The sequence below is a fragment of the Crinia signifera genome, chromosome 19 (assembly GCF_055691185.1).
Source record: "Crinia signifera chromosome 19, ASM5569118v1, whole genome shotgun sequence".
NCBI lineage: Eukaryota > Metazoa > Chordata > Amphibia > Anura > Myobatrachidae > Crinia > Crinia signifera.
The window spans coordinates 50,570,241-50,594,133 of NC_139226.1; the positions used below are offsets into that span (position 1 = coordinate 50,570,241).

Below are 23,893 nucleotides of genomic sequence, written 5' to 3' on the forward strand. Positions count from 1 at the left end.
GTGGAAGGACATCACCCAGGCGGTGAACGCTGTCAGTCAGCACAAGCGCCTGGTCTGCAATGTTAAAAAGAGATTTAACGACATCAAAAGGCAGTTGAAAAATAAAATGGCCATGGAGTTGGAGGAGGCCACCAAGACTGGAGGAGGAAGCCCCACCACTGTGTGCTACAATTCATATGAGGTGAAGCTGAAGCGCATCATACCCCCTGAGGTCCTGCCTGGCATGCACGTGGCGGATTCCGATAGGCCGCAAACGCCATCCAGAGCTGGTAAGTGTGACCCCATGCAATCTTAAACATACATGTCAATGTATTATAACTGTAATGTTCACTTGTATTGTTATGCTAAGTAAAGTGCTGCTGTGGAACTACATAGCCCAGCAAGGTCGTGCACAAGAAATTGCCTGCTACTACTTGTAAATTGCTCATAATGCTGGGCCTTGTAGTTCCACAACTGCTCATATTGATTAACACTGTAACATTCTTTCTAGCAGCCTAACATGTATGTGGCCAAAAACACAGAGGTGTACTGGTGGTTTAGCTGCCATGCCTACATACCACAGATTCTCCAATAGTTGTCATGTGTACAATAGTTTAATAATAATCTTAAAAAAAATTTTTGGGGTTTAAACAAAAAAAAAGGTGGTGAAGAAATAATGCAGTCCTTATCCAAAGGGTATTGTCCATTATTGTCATTTCAATGCATGTTTGCAGAAAATGCTTATCCATTGTAAGGTCCATAATGGCTGCCCATCTTTCCTTGAACAGATTGTCCATCCCGAAGTGCTCACGCATCCAAGACCAGAAGGCCCGTTGCTGCAGAATCTTCGGAAGCAGGTAAATGATCCAAAAAAACGCCATTACATATACAGTACACACACCCATGTCACATGAACAATATCTCACACTACATTTATCTCCTGCTGCTACATTGCAACGGAAATGAATGTCATCTGAGCTAGGCATGTGACATATTATTCATGTCAATGTTACATGCTGTATCGGGGTACATGTGTAAGTACATAACACCCCTAGGTATGTGCGTCCAGCATCTCTAGCCCTATGTAAAACAGTATAGACGACAGTGTGGCCTATATATGCATCAGTACTTACCTCTTCATCTGTATCCACAGGTGCTATACAACTAGGGTCCAACCAAACAGATTCTTCAATAGTGGTGCTAGACGAAATGGACATCATTCTTGATCCGGTCGACACCTTTGCGGCAGAGGAAGAAATACAGACCTCGTCACAGAGTGATCTTCCCCCAAGTGGGGTGTCTCCCAACCCACCCCCACCCACCAACACACCCCATACAGCAGCTTCTGCTTCCCAAGTAGCTAACTCCTTGGTTAATTTCAAGGACAAACAGTTAGAATTCATGGCCTCCCAAAGCCTCCAAATAGGTAACATCCAGGGGTACGTGCGTGACACCTTCCTTCAGTTACGCAAAATTGCACGTAGTGTACGGGTAGGTGTAGGCACTCATGTGCGCATTGCTAACAGCATTGACACCCGTCTTGCCGAACAAACTGCTGCTGTAAGGGAACAGAATAGGCATATTGGCAGCCTGGCGCAAAGCATCACAGCACTAACCCAATCATGCACAGCGCAGACCAATGCCTTACTAGCTATGCAGGCCCAAATACAGCAGCTGGAAGCCAATGTGGGAGGTGGCGCAGCATCAACCCTCAGCAGTGTATCCAGCACCCCAATAAGTGGCTCCCCCACTTCCCCACCCCGTCGGAGTGTTAGGACCCGTGGTGGGCTTGTTGCAGGGTCTAGAAGGGGTGTAGGGGTGCCTGATGCTGGGAGAATGTAGCTGATATATATTTTTGTTAATTTTGTCAAATCCCAAACATCTTGTAACATGCCCCCAGAGTTGTTATTTTTCACCTGCCAAAATGCAGATTGCATCTGAAAAAGTAGACAGAAGTAAAAATGTCTAACCGCATACCATTGTGTTTGTGTCTTTTTCTAAAAAACAATTATTGTGTGAATTATAACATATTGTAATGGTATATGACAATGGGATTGCACTAAAGTAGTGTGGGGTAACTCCTTGGTCGGCAAAGGTTGTGGATCTACATATTCCAGCAGGCTCTGACACTCATGGTTTGGACTGTAATGGTTGTAGTGTGTCAGGGCATGCTGGCACATGTAGTTCCACAACACCAGTGAGCCATGTTTGACTGCAAACTTCATTCGTACATGTATCAAATGTACTTACAAGCTAGACACCAGCAAGGGATAGGTCAGCACCACCATCTGCATCCGTTGGGCACTGTGTATTAGGCTAAATGTTGGTAGAAACAGATGGTATTGGTCAATAATTTGTTTATGAGTACACTTACACCACAGGTACATTTTTGAGTACAGGGCACATGTGCTTACCAGAGAAGTAACGGCTGCTGATGTATGTCCGGCACAACTTCTTTAAAGCAAGTAACACTTGAGTAAAATGCTTATAGAAAGTGGCCGGTGATACCCCCAAGGCCCATGAGGTCACAGACTGAGTGGAGCCTGTGGCCAAATAGTAGAGGGCACACATTAATTTGTGCTGGTCAGACACTGCATAGTTGCCTCCCCCCAAAGGGTCCAAATCATCTCTCACCTGCTCATATAAGTCCAACAGGTTAATGCGGTTCAGCGTAACCATCCCCACAACCTGTTGTTCCGAGAGGGAGTCCAGGTACAGGCAAGCACGATACATACGTGGGGTACGCAGTAGTCGGGGGGCTACCAGGATCTGGTGCGCAGCTTCCTCCCTCCTGCGCAGCTCCTCCAAATGGGCCACATCAAAGATAAGCAACTCCAAAATAGTCTGCAAAATCTCCATGTTTGAAACCCTCACAGGTGTCCTTAATGATGTTGGGGTTTATGTAGGGGTGTTTGTGAGTGAAAATGAGGGCACCTGTGCTGAAATTAACCATGTGTGCACTTGACCAAAATGAGTTCTGGGCCAAATCGCCAAATAGAACCTGGTCTGAAATAAGTGCGATAATTAGACACCTAAAAAGTGCGATTTGCAAATGCGCATTGCATTAAATAAGCGAGTTGTATACTTTTCTAAACGAAAACATCTGGATGCGATAAAAATGCGAATTAATCTCGCACTTTTGGTCTGCATGCCTTAACGCACATAATATGCGATTTCAGTCCCTTAGTGCATCCCATTAAATTGGCGATTTGACGGGAAAATGCGATATCGCCATTTTGTTGTCTAATTAACGCCAAAAAACCCAAATCGCATCCCATAGAATGTCACCCAATATCTCTGGAACCGATTGACCGATTTGGACCAGCATAGTATCATATTGAAGGCCCAGCGATTTGGAATTGAATGAAATCAACAACAAGCTTCTGTGATGCTGGGGGTCGGAATTGACGGGTACCATATAATCCTATGGGGAAAAAACGTCACAGGTTTGCCAGACGATATCTCCGGTTCCCGGGGGGCTAGAGACACGGGGCTGGGGTCGTTGGAAAGCCCTGGTCCTCAGCTACAAAATGACAGGGGGGCACGTGCCCGGGTGCCCCCCCCTGAATCCGCCACTGAGTGCCAGGAATGGCAATAGTCTATTTTTGGATAACAGATTAGGAAGGTGCACCGGTCCTGGAAGTACTGCAATACCAGGTCAATGCGTGGAGTGGACAGAGCAAGCTCTTTGCATAAGAATATACAAAAAAACATACATTACATTTCGCTTATTTATGTGACGCAGCACAGTTACAAGTCAATACAATACAGTACAGTACATTCAAGATATTAAATGGTCTGATTTCCTAAGCCATACATTGTTTTAGCTATCTTGACACATTTCAATCATTTCCTGTAAGATAAAGCAATGGGTGTGGAGGGGAAGGGAGGTTTGGAGGGTCAGGAGGGGTGGGGGGGGGGGGACATGGCCGCAGCTTTATTTAGGACAGACACAAAGAGGTGTGGGGGAATAAATAGGAGAACATGAATGGGAGTACATGAATAGGAGAGAAGAACATCGACAACCAGAACAGTAATAGCAACAGAAATAACAACAATCACGACAATAGCTATGATCAATGGGGTGTGGAAAGAGGGTAGGGGGGGGGAAGGAGACATGGCCCAAGGCTTTATTCAAGACAGGAACATCTAGGGGAAGATGGGAGGGGGGGTGTTAATCATCTTCTCCCTCAGCGCTGTCCCTGGTAGAATAGTCTCTAAGCAGGCTGTGAATCAGCCTGCGACAGTCCTGAGTTGACATCTTCTCTCTCCTTAGGACCAGCCGGTTCCTGGCATTCCACAAAGTGTCCTTTACACAGTTCATGAGGCGCCAGGCCTCCTGGGTGGCTCCATAGGTATGGGTGCCGGGGTACAGTCCGTACAAAACCGAGTGGTATGAGAGGCTGCCCCTTGGTACACTCTCTCTAAGTTCAAGTTCCAAGGCATCCAGCAGCATCTGTGCGTAGGAACAGTCCCAGAAAAGGTGTATAGCTGTTTCCTCTTTAGCTACGCACCAGGGGCAATGTCTGTACCTGCACAAGTTGCGGGCGTACATGAATGTCCTGAGGGGCAGTCCGTTCCCCCCCCCCCCCCGGATAGCCATCCATGATATGTCCTTGTGTTTGTTTGTGAGCCTCTTTGAGGCCACATTTTCCCAAGTCTGTTTTGCCGTTGCTGATGGGAGCCCGTCGATGGGCTCCATTCCGTCTTTGGCTCGAATGAGCTTGTAGATAGTCTTTTGTTTCCATAGTTCAGGCTTAACTCCCTCCAGTTGGTGCTCCCTCACGAATTTGGTCACCTCCAGGTAGAACCAGGGAGTGTCCCAGTTGTAAGGGAAGGAGCTGTCCCACTTGTCCCATTTCAGGGTCCTCCACAGGGGTAGGAGGAAGAAGCAGGACATGGAGATACCTTCTGAGTCATTAGATTTCTGGCAAAGTGTCCTGCGGGTGCAGTTGCAGACAAAGAAGGCTCGCAGCAGGGTGGGGATGTCTGGGACTCCTTTTCCTCCTTTAAGGTGTTCCTTGTACATGACTGACCGCTTTACTCTGTCCATTTTGGAGCCCCAGATGAAGTGGAACACTGCCCTTGTGATGGCCTTCCAGTGGTGGCCAGGCCTGCGCGGTGCACTGCAGCACGGGGAGGATCTCGTTGCGCAGTAGCAGTGTTTTACCTTCGATGGTGAGGGCTCTGAGGCTCCATAGTCCAAATTTCTGTTGAACCGTTGCCAGTCTTTCGTCCCAGCACTTCAAGGCCGCGCCCTCTACGCTGAACCAGACTCCCAGGATCTTGATGAGGTCGGGCTTGACGGTGAAGGGCAATGGCGCGGAGGACGCCAGGTGCCATTGCCTGAAGAGCATCGCCTCTGACTTCCCGCAGTTGACTTTTGCCCCCCGAAGCTCGGCCGAAGTCCTCGCAGACCTGGGCGAGTGCTGCCACCGAGTGATGATCCGCTCAGAAGACAGTGACATCATCCATGTACAGCGAGCACTTGACCTCTGGGTGTCCCGGACCTGGTGCGGTGATCCCTCTCTCTGGATCTCTGGATTTTGCCTGATGGCTACGGCTAGGAGCTCTATAACACAAACAAAAAGAAGAGGTGAAAGAAGGCAGCCTTGTCTGACCCCGGAGAGGACCGGAAAGGGGTCAGTCTTCCAGCCGTTCACCAGCACCAAGCTGTGGATGTCAAGGTACATCAGGTTAACATATGAACAGAACAATTCTCCGAGCCCTACTTTCCGCAGTACCTTGCCCATCAACTCGTGGGAAACCCGGTCAAAGGCCTTTTCCTGATCCGCGCACATTGCGGTCTTTCACATAGTGGACCGTGTCCCTGAGGAGGGCGAGGCTGTCTGCGATCCTTCGGCCAGGGATGCCGCAGGTTTGGTCTGGATGAACGATCTGCCCAATGACAGCCTTCAGCCGGTTGGTCAGTACCTTGGCAAGGATCTTGTAGTCCACGTTCAGGAGCGAGATTGGCCGCCAATTTTTTAGCTCACATCTCTCCCCCTTGCGCTTATAGAGGATTGTGATCATTCCTTCGATCAGCGAGGGGGGCATTTTGCCTTCCGCTATCATATCGTCGTAGAGCTCGAGCAGGTCCGGGCCGATGAGATCACACAGTGTGTCGTAGAGTTCCACAGGGAGGCCATCACTGCCCGGGGTCCTGTCCCGCTTAAAGGATTTGACGGCGGTGAGCACCTCCGCCAAAGCTAAGGGAGTGTCCATAGCTGCTCTGCCTGTGGGATCAATGGTGTTAGTGATACCTGACAGGAACTTATCAGCTTCGTCGCTGTCTGTCTCCTTGGGAGAGTAGAGGTCTCTGTAGTAGTCTCTCGCGACCTTCATCACTCCATCCTTTCCTTGTCTGAGGGTGCCTGTCTCATCTCGCAACTCGGTCAGCGGGGTGTGTCCAGAGTGGAGCTTTCTGAAAAAGAAAGAGTTACATTTCTCGTCCCTCTCCATGTTCTCCACCTTGGAGCGGAAGATGATGCGTCTGGATTCTTCCTCGAAGTGCCTTTTCAGGTTCTTTTTGGCTTCCTCCAGGTCATCTTTCACGTCCCAGCCACACTGTTGGAGGTGCTGAAGGGACTGCAGTTGTCTTTGCATTTTTCTGAAGTTCTTCTTCCGGATCGCTTCTCGGACTTTTGGCTAAGATCAAGTGTAGTATCTGTTCTTATCAGTTCAGAGCTCTGTTTTAGCTCCGTAACACCCGGCGGATGAAATGCTGGCTTCGGCCTAACACTGGTGAGGGTAGAGCGGACAGATGTTATCTGGCAATAGGACAGCTGAACTACACCGGAGGGCATAGAACTCTGTTCCAGCTCCCTAACACCCGGCGGATGAAATGCTGGCTTCGGCCTAACACTGGTGAGGGTAGAGCGGACAGACGTTATCTGGAAATAGGACAGCTGAACTACACCGGAGGGCATAGAACTCTGTTCCAGCTCCCTAACACCCGGCGGATGAAATGCTGGCTTCGGCCTAACACCGGTGAGGGTAGAGCGGACAAAAAGCACCAAGCGATCCAAAACCCTGTTGCGGCTCCCTAACACCCGGCGGATGAAATGCTGGCTTCGGCCTAACACCGGTGAGGGTAGAGCGGACAAAAAGCACCCAGCGATCCAAACCCTGTTGCGGCTCCCTAACACCCGGCGGATGAAATGCTGGCTTCGGCCTAACACTGGTGAGGGTAGAGCGGACAGACGTTATCTGGAAATAGGACAGCTGAACTACACTGGAGAGCATAAAACTCTGTTCCAGCTCCCTAACACCCGGCGGATGAAATGCTGGCTTCGGCCTAACACCGGTGAGGGTAGAGCGGACAAAAAGCACCAAGCGATCCAAAACCCTGTTGCGGCTCCCTAACACCCGGCGGATGAAATGCTGGCTTCGGCATAACACCGGTGAGGGTAGAGCGGACAAAAAGCACCAAGCGATCCAAAACCCTGTTGCGGCTCCCTAACACCCGGCGAATGAAATGCTGAATCTTCGGAAGCAGGTAAATGATCCAAAAAAACGCCATTACACATACAGTACACACACCCATGTCACATGAACAATATCTCACACTACATTCATCTCCTGCTGCTACATTGCAACGGAAATGAATGTCATCTGAGCTAGGCATGTGACATATTATTCATGTCAATGTTACATGCTGTATCGGGGTACATGTGTAAGTACATAACACCCCTAGGTATGTGCGTCCAGCATCTCTAGCCCTATGTAAAACAGTATAGACGACAGTGTGGCCTATATATGCATCAGTACTTACCTCTTCATCTGTATCCACAGGTGCTATACAACTAGGGTCCAACCAAACAGATTCTCGAATACTGGTGTTAGACGAAATGGACATCATTCTTGATCCGGTCGACACCTTTGCGGCAGAGGAAGAAATACAGACCTCGTCACAGAGTGATCTTCCCCCAAGTGGGGTGTCTCCCAACCCACCCCCACCCACCAACACACCCCATACAGCAGCTTCTGCTTCCCAAGTAGCTAACTCCTTGGTTAATTTCAAGGACAAACAGTTAGAATTCATGGCCTCCCAAAGCCTCCAAATAGGTAACATCCAGGGGTACATGCGTGACACCTTCCTTCAGTTACGCAAAATTGCATGTAGTGTACGGGTAGGTGTAGGCACTCATGTGCGCATTGCTAACAGCATTGACACCCGTTTTGCCGAACAAACTGCTGCTGTAAGGGAACAGAATAGGCATATTGGCAGCCTGGCGCAAAGCATCACAGCACTAACCCAATCATGCACGGCGCAGACCAATGCCTTACTAGCTATGCAGGCCCAAATACAGCAGCTGGAAGCCAATGTGGGAGGTGGCGCAGCATCAACCCTCAGCAGTGTATCCAGCACCCCAATAAGTGGCTCCCCCACTTCCCCACCCCGTCGGAGTGTTAGGACCCGTGGTGGGCTTGGTGCAGGGTCTAGAAGGGGTGTAGAGGTGCCTGATGCTGGGAGAAGGTAGCTGATATATATGTTTGTTAATTTTGTCAAATCCCAAACATCTTGTAACATGCCCCCAGAGTTGTTATTTTTCACCTGCCAAAATGCAGATTGCATCTGAAAAAGTAGACAGAAGTAAAAATGTCTAACCGCATACCATTGTGTTTGTGTCTTTTTCTAAAAACCAATTATTGTGTGAATTATAACATATTGTAATGGTATATGACAATGGGATTGCACTAAAGTAGTGTGGGGTAACTCCTTGGTCGGCAAAGGTTGTGGATCTACATATTCCAGCAGGCTCTGACACTCATGGTTTGGACTGTAATGGTTGTAGTGTGTCAGGGCATGCTGGCACATGTAGTTCCACAACACCAGTGAGCCATGTTTGACTGCAAACTTCATTCATACATGTATCAAATGTACTTACAAGCTAGACACCAGCAAGGGATAGGTCAGCACCACCATCTGCATCCGTTGGGCACTGTGTATTAGGCTAAATGTTGGTGGAAACAGATGGTATTGGTCAATAATTTGTTTATGAGTACACTTACACCACAGGTACATTTTTGAGTACAGGGCACATGTGCTTACCAGATAAGTAACGGCTGCTGATGTATGTCTGGCACAACTTCTTTAAAGCAAGTAACACTTGAGTAAAATGCTTATAGAAAGTGGCCGGTGATACCCCCAAGGCCCATGAGGTCACAGACTGAGTGGAGCCTGTGGCCAAATAGTAGAGGGCACACATTAATTTGTGCTGGCCAGACACTGCATAGTTGCCTCCCCCCAAAGGGTCCAAATCATCTCTCACCTGCTCATATAAGTCCAACAGGTTAATGCGGTTCAGCGTAACCATCCCCACAACCTGTTGATCCGAGAGGGAGTCCAGGTACAGGCAAGCACAATACATACGTGGGGTACGCAGTAGTCGGGGGGCTACCAGGATCTGGTGCGCAGCTTCCTCCCTCCTGCGCAGCTCCTCCAAATGGGCCACATCACAGATAAGCAACTCCAAAATAGTCTGCAAAATCTACATGTTTGAAACCCTCACAGGTGTCCTTAATGATGTTGGGGTTTATGTAGGGGTGTTTGTGAGTGAAAATGAGGGCACCTGTGCTGAAATTAACCATGTGTGCACTTGACCAAAATGAGTTCTGGGCCAAATCGCCAAACAGAACCTGGTCTGAAATAAGTGCGATAATTAGACACCTAAAAAGTGCGATTTGCAAATGCGCATTGCATTAAATAAGCGAGTTGTATACTTTTCTATACGAAAACATCTGGATGCGATAAAAATGCGAATTAATCTCGCACTTTTGGTCCGCATGCCTTAACGCACATAATATGCGATTTCAGTCCCTTAGCGCATCCCATTAAATTGGCGATTTGACGGGAAAATGCGATATCGCCATTTTGTTGTCTAATTAACGCCAAAAAACCCAAATCGCATCCCATAGAATGTCACCCAATATCTCTGGAACCGATTGACCAATTTGGACCAGCCTAGTATCATATTGAAGGCCCAGCGATTTGGAATTGAATGAAATCAACCACAAGCTTCTGTGATGCTGGGGGTCGGAATTGATGGGTCCCATATTATCCTATGGGGAAAAAACGTCACAGGTTTGCCAGGCGATATCTCCGGTTCCCGGGGGGCTAGAGACACGGGGCTGGGGTCGTTGGAAAGCCCTGGTCCTCAGCTACAAAATGACAGGGGGGTACGTGCCCGGGTGCCCCCCCCTGAATCCGCCACTGAGTGCCAGGAATGGCAATAGTCTATGTAACGATCAGATCAGGTGATCGATCAAATTAACGTATGCCTCCTGTTATGATTATCTGTTCAATCAATGTATGTCTGATATTGGTGTAATAGTTATGTCTCCTGTGAGTATTGGAATCAGGACATGTCTTGTATGTAAACTGTAGGTGACCCTGGTTTGAGTTTGAGGCCTGTATTCCCTCAGTGTGACATCTGTGGACTCCTCCGGAGTTAGGATGTAAGATAAGATCTGAGCCCCTCATAAACCATGGTCCAGGAGAAGAGGTTAGAGTTTGTCCCCTTCCTTCACATCTCTTATCAGTGGGTCTGCTATGCAAGGAAGGAGGATCAATCACTTTGAAAACAGCAGACTGTAGAAGATACATTGCCAGGGACCTTCCACACTCCTTCAGCATGGAAAGAGTGGAATCCCAAGGGTGGGAGGGCTGAGGGAGTCTGCAAGGTATAACTAAGACCTTTCTCCCTATAGTCGGTGTCACTACCTGGGGGTCTAGCAAACAGGCTGTAGGCGACGAGAGATTTCTTGTGGAGAACCCCCCCACGTCAGGATCTGTATTTAAGTGTAAGATAGGTTCTGTCATTTTTTCCTTTTATTTTATTTCTGATATTGCATTTAATCATTGTGTGTACTTTTAAAATCATTGTAATGTCTTGTAACCATTTTGTTTAAAGCTCAGTAGTATTTCTAGGAATAAATAATACATATTCCCAGTTCTAGTTCTGTGTTCCTAAGACTCATTAGCCTCAGAAGAGAAAGGCTGGAAAACGTTACCATTGTTATCTTGTATTGTGTGGTCAGGGGCGAGCCAAGCCGCCCCTTGCGCAGTTTCAGGCGCTAAAATCAGGTTTTGGCTGGTGGCAGTGTACCTCAAGGAAAGGACCCGAGTGTCCTGAGTGAACCCCAGTCACGGCCGGCGCTGCTCAGATTGACGTATCAGAGCAGGCGACCGGTGGGTCCGTGACATTTGGTGGCAAAGAATTCATTTTTCTCTTTAAGAACTTAAGTGAGTGTGGGTAGAATTTTGTGAGAAATACCCACATCACCAGAATCAGAACTCAGAGCTTTACTATAGTTTTAAAAGTCACACAGTGGATGCAATTTCTGTTCCCTCCCTTCTCTTGTTTTTCTTTCCTATCATTTTATTTGACAAGTGTGAGACTCAGGATGGCTGATTACCAGCAGATGAGGAGAGATGACCTGGCGGTCGTGTGTATGCAGAGGAATATCCCTTGGTCTGGCCAGAGTAGAAAACGTTTGATTCAGGCACTCGTGGATGCCGATCGGACTCTAGCTGCTGGAGGAAACCAGTCCATGGACAATCCTACCCCAGGGGCTCAGTCAGCACTGGACAGTACAAACGATGCCGCGCCAGGGTTAAACCCTTCTGCTGGACCCAGCAAGTCTACACTGCAGAGCGACCTTCTAGCTGCTAGCAGGCAAATTAAGAATGTGAACCCCGTATTCGCTTTGCAGCTGGTGCAGTTCTGCCAAGGCATTGTCGACAGAGAGGCTGCGGAGCGCAAAGCCGTACGAGAGGCTGAGGCTGCAGAGCGTCAGGCTGAGCGTGAGCACCAGTTGGTGCTGGGGAGGCTCAGAGGCCGGATCGCTGTTGGTGAACCAGTGGAGGGATACAGGGCATCATGATGGCGAACCTTTACGTGAGACTTTATCTGCCGTGGCTACTGAGTTAGCAGGAGATGGGCTTCGTACTGAACTTTTACTGTCTGCGGAAGTAAATAATGTGTTGGATCATGATGTGGACTCTGTTATCAATCATGGGGAGCCTAACAAGAGACAGAGGTCCCAAATCACCGCTGACGCGAATTTCACTGGACCGCGTCATGCACAGTTCCCTGTCTTGGAAGCAGACAGAGGAAGCCAAGTGAGTGTCAGCTTGGTTGTGAGTAATGAGCTGGCCCTGGACACTACAACCGATGCTCAGAGAGGTGACATCTCTGCTAGCACCAGGGAGACTGTAGGATGTGTGGCAGTCAGGGAGACTGCAGAGTACCAATCCCCTACAGCACCAGAAGAGCCCAGTGGGTATATTGACCCAGTGGAGGATGATGATATGTTTACCCTACTGAGCACAGAGGAACTAACGGAAGAATACCAGCTGCAAGGTATCTCCTGCCACAACCATACTCGTGGGGAGATGATCATGCAGCTCACCCAGGCCAGGGACGATGAGTGCAATGCCTTCAGCCAGTATCGTGCAGCATTTCGTTTCTGGGGTCCATCCGCGTCTCCTTGGGTGCTGCTGAGAGAACTGGGACAATGTTACAAATTTGCGCAGCAGGAGGTCGATGCTTGGAGAAAGCTGGATACCCCATTTTGGGGAGATCAGTGCCGCCGGATAGGTGTGGAGTGGCGTCGCCTAGAACAGCTGCTGTTACCAGCTCTGAAAGCAAAGTTCCAGTTTAAACGGTTGAGAGAAGCAGAAGCTGAGGATGTCAGCAGCTTGCTCTCACCAGGGGTGCCCCACCAGGGCAAGGTGCCTCTGCCTACTACAGCAGTCATGGAACCTGCTCAGGAGACCTCACATCACAAGGCCCAGTTTAAACTGCTGGAAGATGTGAGCAGCATGTTCCCACCCGTTGCTCCAGATTTGTTGCCGGAAGCGGCTGACTGCATAGTGAAAGTATGCAGGGAAGAGACTATGTCGGAAATAGGAATGGGACTTTCTGACTGTATGCACACAAGTATGTGTGGGACTACTGATGTGGGACTTTTATTAACTCCACACATATCTGTCGCTAACCCTTCTGAACCATATGATGCATCTCAGGTAGTATGTAACCATGCTGAACATTGCAATGTTGTTATTTTGTGTGAAGCCCCTGGGATGATCTGTGATAGTGCCGTACCTTCGGTGGAGGTGGAGGGTGAGTTAGAGACAGGTATAGTGGGTAATTCTTGCCAGTTTGTGGGGTTAAATGAATGCCCTAATCTAGTTGGGAATGAGACACCCTCACTCACCAGTGGTAGGAGTGCTGCTGGTGATGTCATTAAGGTTGCTGTGCTAGAAGTTAACCCTGTTCTTCCAGTGATGTCTGGTTGTGACATCGGGCCAGGGGTCGCTAACTGCGCAAATGGGACAGATCTGAGTTGGTTGCAGGCAGAGCATGTACCTGCCAATAAGTTAATGGTGACAACATGCTCAGATAACCCCATTCCTGCTCAGAGACAATGGGATCCAGATATAGCGTTTTTGCCACGGTGCAATTGTAAGCCAGCAGGATGGGCCCCATGTGTTGTGGAAGATGCACAGGCTAATTTGCAGGTATTGCAGGATGTCTCCCCAGGTTATGATATTGATGTTACTGTTGATAATGTGATGTCTTGCGCTACTGTGGGAAATGTGGTACCAGGTATAATAAGTGACCCGGTGGGTCCTGTGTGCACTGTAGACCTGTCAGATAGGGAGAGAGTGTCCCTTACTGCAGCTTTTCCCCCAAACCCCCCTCCTTACTGTAGCCACACAAACACAGATACAGGAACACAGCAGGGGTTCCCTCCAGACACTGAGAATCCTCCAGAGAGTGCATTTTTCCAGCGTCACTGGATAACGGATGCCTCTCCTGAGAACCTCAGTGGCACCATCCCAGCCACAGAACCTGCGGGTCTGGGAGGGAAGGTCAGGATCAGGAAGGTGTCCTGGACTGCCATGGAAAGCTTGGCTTTCCACGCAGAACTGAGAACCAACCCTGCACAGGCTGCCCCATACCTGGGAAGTGGGAAAGATACCCCTGGGTACAGTGAGAGGGTTGTTTCAGGAATAGAGCCAGTGGCTAGTAGGGAAGCTGCTGTGAGTAACCAGAAGGGTGGGAGGGCCCGCGAAGCACAGGTAAACTCAGCTATATTAACCTCAGGAAAGCTGAGCTGGGATGTTCCCAAGACAGGGGACAATGACCTGCTGGTATTCCCCCTTGCAGAAACGTGCCCCCCTTCACAATTCACACACACAGACACAGAGAGCGAATCTCCTCACAAAAGGATGAGATGTGAGGTGTTGAGTGAGTGGACCTTCCCCCCAGTGAAGGGGAGGGGGGGTCAGTCAGCTCAGGAGAGGTGCTGGGAAGACATTTTTAAGTCTGTATATAGTGCTGGGAGAATGCCCCACACCTGTGGTATAGTTAAACGTGCTGAGTTACGAGTCCCAGGGGGATGGCCGTTTGGGGTGTGGCGGAATGGTCTGGTACTGATCTCAGTGAGTAAGGCCAAACTGCCAGCTGCAGGGGAGAATCCGTGTCCAGGAGTCCGACGCACAGCTGTGGTGGGCTGTGTCAATACCAGCCGGGATGGACACAGCTCCCACTATATCAGTGTGCTCACAGACTATGGGTTCAAGGACACCTGTGTGCTTTTAGTTTGCCATCTCCTGCGAGAGGGACAGGGATTATGCCCATTGCCCACCCTAGCCACGGCTATGGCGTCAGGTGGTGCCATGACAGACGTCAAGTATAGTGAAGTGTTAGTACAGATCCCGCAGAATCAGTGGCAGTCTGTCTCAGCACAGAGACCACTGCTACCTGTCCAGGTGATGTAGTTAATAGCGCACTGATGAGACGGTGACGTGGGTCACCGCCTCTGTGCGCCATTTTAAAAGGGGGAGGTGTAACGATCAGATCAGGTGATCGATCAAATTAACGTATGCCTCCTGTTATGATTATCTGTTCAATCAATGTATGTCTGATATTGGTGTAATAGTTATGTCTCCTGTGAGTATTGGAATCAGGACATGTCTTGTATGTAAACTGTAGGTGACCCTGGTTTGAGTTTGAGGCCTGTATTCCCTCAGTGTGACATCTGTGGACTCCTCCGGAGTTAGGATGTAAGATAAGATCTGAGCCCCTCATAAACCATGGTCCAGGAGAAGAGGTTAGAGTTTGTCCCCTTCCTTCACATCTCTTATCAGTGGGTCTGCTATGCAAGGAAGGAGGATCAATCACTTTGAAAACAGCAGACTGTAGAAGATACATTGCCAGGGACCTTCCACACTCCTTCAGCATGGAAAGAGTGGAATCCCAAGGGTGGGAGGGATGAGGGAGTCTGCAAGGTATAACTAAGACCTTTCTCCCTATAGTCGGTGTCACTACCTGGGGGTCTAGCAAACAGGCTGTAGGCGACGAGAGATTTCTTGTGGAGAACCCCCCCACGTCAGGATCTGTATTTAAGTGTAAGATAGGTTCTGTCATTTTTTCCTTTTATTTTATTTCTGATATTGCATTTAATCATTGTGTGTACTTTTAAAAACATTGTAATGTCTTGTAACCATTTTGTTTAAAGCTCAGTAGTATTTCTAGGAATAAATAATACATATTCCCAGTTCTGGTTCTGTGTTCCTAAGACTCATTAGCCTCAGAAGAGAAAGGCTGGAAAACGTTACCATTGTTATCTTGTATTGTGTGGTCAGGGGCGAGCCAAGCCGCCCCTTGCGCAGTTTCAGGCGCTAAAATCAGGTTTTGGCTGGTGGCAGTGTACCTCAAGGAAAGGACCCGAGTGTCCTGAGTGAACCCCAGTCACGGCCGGCGCTGCTCAGATTGACGTATCAGAGCAGGCGACCGGTGGGTCCGTGACATTTGGTGGCAAAGAATTCATTTTTCTCTTTAAGAACTTAAGTGAGTGTGGGTAGAATTTTGTGAGAAATACCCACATCACCAGAATCAGAACTCAGAGCTTTACTATAGTTTTAAAAGTCACACAGTGGATGCAATTTCTGTTCCCTCCCTTCTCTTGTTTTTCTTTCCTATCATTTTATTTGACAAGTGTGAGACTCAGGATGGCTGATTACCAGCAGATGAGGAGAGATGACCTGGCGGTCGTGTGTATGCAGAGGAATATCCCTTGGTCTGGCCAGAGTAGAAAACGTTTGATTCAGGCACTCGTGGATGCCGATCGGACTCTAGCTGCTGGAGGAAACCAGTCCATGGACAATCCTACCCCAGGGGCTCAGTCAGCACTGGACAGTACAAACGATGCCGCGCCAGGGTTAAACCCTTCTGCTGGACCCAGCAAGTCTACACTGCAGAGCGACCTTCTAGCTGCTAGCAGGCAAATTAAGAATGTGAACCCCGTATTCGCTTTGCAGCTGGTGCAGTTCTGCCAAGGCATTGTCGACAGAGAGGCTGCGGAGCGCAAAGCCGTACGAGAGGCTGAGGCTGCAGAGCGTCAGGCTGAGCGTGAGCACCAGTTGGTGCTGGGGAGGCTCAGAGGCCGGATCGCTGTTGGTGAACCAGTGGAGGGATACAGGGCATCATGATGGCGAACCTTTACGTGAGACTTTATCTGCCGTGGCTACTGAGTTAGCAGGAGATGGGCTTCGTACTGAACTTTTACTGTCTGCGGAAGTAAATAATGTGTTGGATCATGATGTGGACTCTGTTATCAATCATGGGGAGCCTAACAAGAGACAGAGGTCCCAAATCACCGCTGACGCGAATTTCACTGGACCGCGTCATGCACAGTTCCCTGTCTTGGAAGCAGACAGAGGAAGCCAAGTGAGTGTCAGCTTGGTTGTGAGTAATGAGCTGGCCCTGGACACTACAACCGATGCTCAGAGAAGTGACATCTCTGCTAGCACCAGGGAGACTGTAGGATGTGTGGCAGTCAGGGAGGCTGCAGAGTACCAATCCCCTACAGCACCAGAAGAGCCCAGTGGGTATATTGACCCAGTGGAGGATGATGATATGTTTACCCTACTGAGCACAGAGGAACTAACGGAAGAATGCCAGCTGCAAGGTATCTCCTGCCACAACCATACTCGTGGGGAGATGATCATGCAGCTCACCCAGGCCAGGGACGATGAGTGCAATGCCTTCAGCCAGTATCGTGCAGCATTTCGTTTCTGGGGTCCATCCGCGTCTCCTTGGGTGCTGCTGAGAGAACTGGGACAATGTTACAAATTTGCGCAGCAGGAGGTCGATGCTTGGAGAAAGCTGGATACCCCATTTTGGGGAGATCAGTGCCGCCGGATAGGTGTGGAGTGGCGTCGCCTAGAACAGCTGCTGTTACCAGCTCTGAAAGCAAAGTTCCAGTTTAAACGGTTGAGAGAAGCAGAAGCTGAGGATGTCAGCAGCTTGCTCTCACCAGGGGTGCCCCACCAGGGCAAGGTGCCTCTGCCTACTACAGCAGTCATGGAACCTGCTCAGGAGACCTCACATCACAAGGCCCAGTTTAAACTGCTGGAAGATGTGAGCAGCATGTTCCCACCCGTTGCTCCAGATTTGTTGCCGGAAGCGGCTGACTGCATAGTGAAAGTATGCAGGGAAGAGACTATGTCGGAAATAGGAATGGGACTTTCTGACTGTATGCACACAAGTATGTGTGGGACTACTGATGTGGGACTTTTATTAACTCCACACATATCTGTCGCTAACCCTTCTGAACCATATGATGCATCTCAGGTAGTATGTAACCATGCTGAACATTGCAATGTTGTTATTTTGTGTGAAGCCCCTGGGATGATCTGTGATAGTGCCGTACCTTCGGTGGAGGTGGAGGGTGAGTTAGAGACAGGTATAGTGGGTAATTCTTGCCAGTTTGTGGGGTTAAATGAATGCCCTAATCTAGTTGGGAATGAGACACCCTCACTCACCAGTGGTAGGAGTGCTGCTGGTGATGTCATTAAGGTTGCTGTGCTAGAAGTTAACCCTGTTCTTCCAGTGATGTCTGGTTGTGACATCGGGCCAGGGGTCGCTAACTGCGCAAATGGGACAGATCTGAGTTGGTTGCAGGCAGAGCATGTACCTGCCAATAAGTTAATGGTGACAACATGCTCAGATAACCCCATTCCTGCTCAGAGACAATGGGATCCAGATATAGCGTTTTTGCCACGGTGCAATTGTAAGCCAGCAGGATGGGCCCCATGTGTTGTGGAAGATGCACAGGCTAATTTGCAGGTATTGCAGGATGTCTCCCCAGGTTATGATATTGATGTTACTGTTGATAATGTGATGTCTTGCGCTACTGTGGGAAATGTGGTACCAGGTATAATAAGTGACCCGGTGGGTCCTGTGTGCACTGTAGACCTGTCAGATAGGGAGAGAGTGTCCCTTACTGCAGCTTTTCCCCCAAACCCCCCTCCTTACTGTAGCCACACAAACACAGATACAGGAACACAGCAGGGGTTCCCTCCAGACACTGAGAATCCTCCAGAGAGTGCATTTTTCCAGCGTCACTGGATAACGGATGCCTCTCCTGAGAACCTCAGTGGCACCATCCCAGCCACAGAACCTGCGGGTCTGGGAGGGAAGGTCAGGATCAGGAAGGTGTCCTGGACTGCCATGGAAAGCTTGGCTTTCCACGCAGAACTGAGAACCAACCCTGCACAGGCTGCCCCATACCTGGGAAGTGGGAAAGATACCCCTGGGTACAGTGAGAGGGTTGTTTCAGGAATAGAGCCAGTGGCTAGTAGGGAAGCTGCTGTGAGTAACCAGAAGGGTGGGAGGGCCCGCGAAGCACAGGTAAACTCAGCTATATTAACCTCAGGAAAGCTGAGCTGGGATGTTCCCAAGACAGGGGACAATGACCTGCTGGTATTCCCCCTTGCAGAAACGTGCCCCCCTTCACAATTCACACACACAGACACAGAGAGCGAATCTCCTCACAAAAGGATGAGATGTGAGGTGTTGAGTGAGTGGACCTTCCCCCCAGTGAAGGGGAGGGGGGGTCAGTCAGCTCAGGAGAGGTGCTGGGAAGACATTTTTAAGTCTGTATATAGTGCTGGGAGAATGCCCCACACCTGTGGTATAGTTAAACGTGCTGAGTTACGAGTCCCAGGGGGATGGCCGTTTGGGGTGTGGCGGAATGGTCTGGTACTGATCTCAGTGAGTAAGGCCAAACTGCCAGCTGCAGGGGAGAATCCGTGTCCAGGAGTCCGACGCACAGCTGTGGTGGGCTGTGTCAATACCAGCCGGGATGGACACAGCTCCCACTATATCAGTGTGCTCACAGACTATGGGTTCAAGGACACCTGTGTGCTTTTAGTTTGCCATCTCCTGCGAGAGGGACAGGGATTATGCCCATTGCCCACCCTAGCCACGGCTATGGCGTCAGGTGGTGCCATGACAGACGTCAAGTATAGTGAAGTGTTAGTACAGATCCCGCAGAATCAGTGGCAGTCTGTCTCAGCACAGAGACCACTGCTACCTGTCCAGGTGATGTAGTTAATAGCGCACTGATGAGACGGTGACGTGGGTCACCGCCTCTGTGCGCCATTTTAAAAGGGGGAGGTGTAACGATCAGATCAGGTGATCGATCAAATTAACGTATGCCTCCTGTTATGATTATCTGTTCAATCAATGTATGTCTGATATTGGTGTAATAGTTATGTCTCCTGTGAGTATTGGAATCAGGACATGTCTTGTATGTAAACTGTAGGTGACCCTGGTTTGAGTTTGAGGCCTGTATTCCCTCAGTGTGACATCTGTGGACTCCTCCGGAGTTAGGATGTAAGATAATATCTGAGCCCCTCATAAACCATGGTCCAGGAGAAGAGGTTAGAGTTTGTCCCCTTCCTTCACATCTCTTATCAGTGGGTCTGCTATGCAAGGAAGGAGGATCAATCACTTTGAAAACAGCAGACTGTAGAAGATACATTGCCAGGGACCTTCCACACTCCTTCAGCATGGAAAGAGTGGAATCCCAAGGGTGGGAGGGATGAGGGAGTCTGCAAGGTATAACTAAGACCTTTCTCCCTATAGTCGGTGTCACTACCTGGGGGTCTAGCAAACAGGCTGTAGGCGACGAGAGATTTCTTGTGGAGAACCCCCCCACGTCAGGATCTGTATTTAAGTGTAAGATAGGTTCTGTCATTTTTTCCTTTTATTTTATTTCTGATATTGCATTTAATCATTGTGTGTACTTTTAAAAACATTGTAATGTCTTGTAACCATTTTGTTTAAAGCTCAGTAGTATTTCTAGGAATAAATAATACATATTCCCAGTTCTGGTTCTGTGTTCCTAAGACTCATTAGCCTCAGAAGAGAAAGGCTGGAAAACGTTACCATTGTTATCTTGTATTGTGTGGTCAGGGGCGAGCCAAGCCGCCCCTTGCGCAGTTTCAGGCGCTAAAATCAGGTTTTGGCTGGTGGCAGTGTACCTCAAGGAAAGGACCCGAGTGTCCTGAGTGAACCCCAGTCACGGCCGTCGCTGCTCGGATTGACGTATCGGAGCAGGCGACCGGTGGGTCCGTGACAGTCTATTTTTGGATAATAGATTAGGAAGGTGCACCGGTCCTGGAAGTACTGCAATATCAGGTCAATGCGTGGAGTGGACAGAGCAAGCTCTTTGCATAAGAATATACAAAAAAACATACATTACATTTCGCTTATTTCTGTGACGCAGCACAGTTACAAGTCAATACAATACAGTACAGTACATTCAAGATATTAAATGGTCTGATTTCCTAAGCCATACATTGTTTTCGCTATCTAGACACATTTCAATCATTTCCTGTAAGATAAAGCAATGGGTGTGGAGGGGAAGGGAGGGTTGGAGGGTCAGGAGGGGTGGGGGGGGGGGGGGAACATGGCCGCAGCTTTATTTAGGACAGACACAAAGAGGTGTGGGGGAATAAATAGGAGAACATGAATGGGAGTACATGAATAGGAGAGAAGAACGTCGACAACCAGAACAGTAATAGCAACAGAAATAACAACAATCACGACAATAGCTATGATCAATGGGGTGTGGAAAGAGGGTAGGGGGGGGGTGGAAGGAGACACGGCCCAAGGCTTTATTCAAGACAGGAACATCTAGGGGAAGATGGGAGGGGGGGGGTGTTAATCCTCTTCTCCCTCAGGGCTGTCCCTGGTAGAATAGTCTCTAAGCAGGCTGTGAATCAGCCTGCGACAGTCCTGAGTTGACATCTTCTCTCTCCTTAGGACCAGCCGGTTCCTGGCATTCCACAAAGCGTCCTTTACACAGTTCATGAGGCGCCAGGCCTCCTGGGTGGCTCCATAGGTATGGGTGCCGGGGAACAGTCCGTACAAAACCGAGTGGTATGAGAGGCTGCCCCTTGGTACACTCTCTCTAAGTTCAAGTTCCAAGGCATCCAGCAGCATCTGTGCGTAGGAACAGTCCCAGAAAAGGTGTATAGCTGTTTCCTCTTTAGCTACGCACCAGGGGCAATGTCTGTACCTGCACAAGTTGCGGGCGTGCATGAATGTCCTGAGGGGCAGTCCGTCCCCCCCCCCCCGGATAGCCATCCATGATATGTCCTTGTGTTTGTTTGTGAGCCTCTTTGAGGCCACATTTTCCCAAGTCTGTTTTGCCGTTGCTGATGGGAGCCCGTCGATGGGCTCCATTCCGTCTTTGGCTCGAATGAGCTTGTAGATAGTCTTTTGTTTCCATAGTTCAGGCTTAACTCCCTCCAGTTGGTGCTCCCTCACGAATTTGGTCACCTCCAGGTAGAACCAGGGAGTGTCCCAGTTGTAAGGGAAGGAGCTGTCCCACTTGTCCCATTTCAGGGTCCTCCACAGGGGTAGGAGGAAGAAGCAGGACATGGAGATACCTTCTGAGTCATTAGATTTCTGGCAAAGTGTCCTGCGGGTGCAGTTGCAGACAAAGAAGGCTCGCAGCAGGGTGGGGATGTCTGGGACTCCTTTTCCTCCTTTAAGGTGTTCCTTGTACATGACTGACCACTTTACTCTGTCCATCTTGGAGCCCCAGATGAAGTGGAACACTGCCCTTGTGATGGCCTTGCAGACCGCTGCCAGTGGTGGCCAGGCCTGCGCGGTGCACTGCAGCACGGGGAGGATCTTGTTGCGCAGTAGCAGTGTTTTACCTTCGATGGTGAGGGCTCTGAGGCTCCATAGTCCAATTTTCTGTTGAACCGTTGCCAGTCTTTCGTCCCAGCACTTCAGGGCCGCGCCCTCTCCGCTGAACCAGACTCCCAGGATCTTGATGAGGTCGGGCTTGACGGTGAAGGGCAATGGCGCGGAGGACACCAGGTGCCATTGCCCGAAGAGCATCGCCTCTGACTTCCCGCAGTTGACTTTTGCCCCCCGAAGCTCGGCCGAAGTCCTCGCAGACCTGGGCGAGTGCTGCCACCGAGTGATGATCCGCTCAGAAGACAGTGACATCATCCATATACAGCGAGCACTTGACCTCTGGGTGTCCCGGACCTGGTGCGGTGATCCCTCTCTCTGGATATCTGGATTTTGCCTGATGGCTATGGCTAGGAGCTCTATAACACAAACAAAAAGAAGAGGTGAAAGAGGGCAGCCTTGTCTGACCCCGGAGAGGACCGGAAAGGGGTCAGTCTTCCAGCCGTTCACCAGCACCAAGCTGTGGATGTCAAGGTACATCAGGTTAACATATGAACAGAACAATTCTCCGAGCCCTACTTTCCGCAGTACCTTGCCCATGAACTCGTGGGAAACCCGGTCAAAGGCCTTTTCCTGATCCGCGCACATTGCGGTCTTTCACGTAGTGGACCGTGTCCCTGAGGAGGGCGAGGCTGTCTGCGATCCTTCGGCCAGGGATGCCGCAGGTTTGGTCTGGATGAACGATCTGCCCAATGACAGCCTTCAGCCGGTTGGTCAGTACCTTGGCAAGGATCTTGTAGTCCACGTTCAGGAGCGAGATTGGCCGCCAATTTTTTAGCTCACATCTCTCCCCCTTGCGCTTATAGAGGATTGTGATCATTCCTTCGATCAGCGAGGGGGGCATTTTGCCTTCCGCTATCATTTCGTCGTAGAGCTCGAGCAGGTCCGGGCCGATGAGATCACACAGTGTGTCGTAGAGTTCCACAGGGAGGCCATCACTGCCCGGGGTCCTGTCCCGCTTAAAGGATTTGACGGCGGTGAGCACCTCCGCCAAAGCTAAGGGAGTGTCCATAGCTGCTCTGCCTGTGGGATCAATGGTGTTAGTGATACCTGACAGGAACTTATCAGCTTCGTCGCTGTCTGTCTCCTTGGGAGAGTAGAGGTCTCTGTAGTAGTCTCTCGCGACCTTCATCACTCCATCCTTTCCTTGTCTGAGGGTGCCTGTCTCATCTCGCAACTCGGTCACCGGGGTGTGTCCAGAGTGGAGCTTTCTGAAAAAGAAAGAGTTACATTTCTCGTCCCTCTCCATGTTCTCCACCTTGGAGCGGAAGATCATGCGTCTGGATTCTTCCTCGAAGTGCCTTTTCAGGTTCTTTTTGGCTTCCTCCAGGTCATCTTTCACGTCCCAGCCACACTGTTGGAGGTGCTGAAGGGACTGCAGTTGTCTTTGCATTTTTCTGAAGTTCTTCTTCCGGATCGCTTCTCGGACTTTTGGCTAAGATCAAGTGTAGTATCTGTTCGGTACTTCTTTACTTTCACGGCGCCAGCATGGCGCCGCGCGTACTTCCGGGTTACGCTCGCCACTAATTAAGTAAAATAAACTAAGTTAACGCCATGCCAACATGGATAGTTCATACCTCCACTATCCATGTTGGCATGGAGTTGATTTTAATTAGCGTGGCGAGCGTAGCGAGCCACCGAGCCCGCAGCGTGGGCGAGCGAAGCGAGCCCCGCAAGGGGACTCTGACGCGCGGCGCCATGCTGGCGCCGTGAAAGTAAAGAAGTACCATCTGTTCTTATCAGTTCAGAGCTCTGTTTTAGCTCCCTAACACCCGGCAGATGAAATGCTGGCTTCGGCCTAACACTGGTGAGGGTAGAGCGGACAGACGTTATCTGGC

The 23,893-nt window shown here is 49.7% G+C and overlaps 2 pseudogenes; both read left to right on the top strand.

Annotated features, from left to right (window-relative positions):
• The first annotated feature begins 6,607 nt into the window (after positions 1 to 6,607).
• On the top strand, positions 6,608 to 6,690 carry LOC146044478 (U2 spliceosomal RNA; annotated as a pseudogene).
• Positions 6,691 to 23,470: 16,780 nt separating this feature from the next.
• On the top strand, positions 23,471 to 23,597 carry LOC146044482 (U2 spliceosomal RNA; annotated as a pseudogene).
• The last annotated feature ends 296 nt before the right edge of the window (positions 23,598 to 23,893 follow it).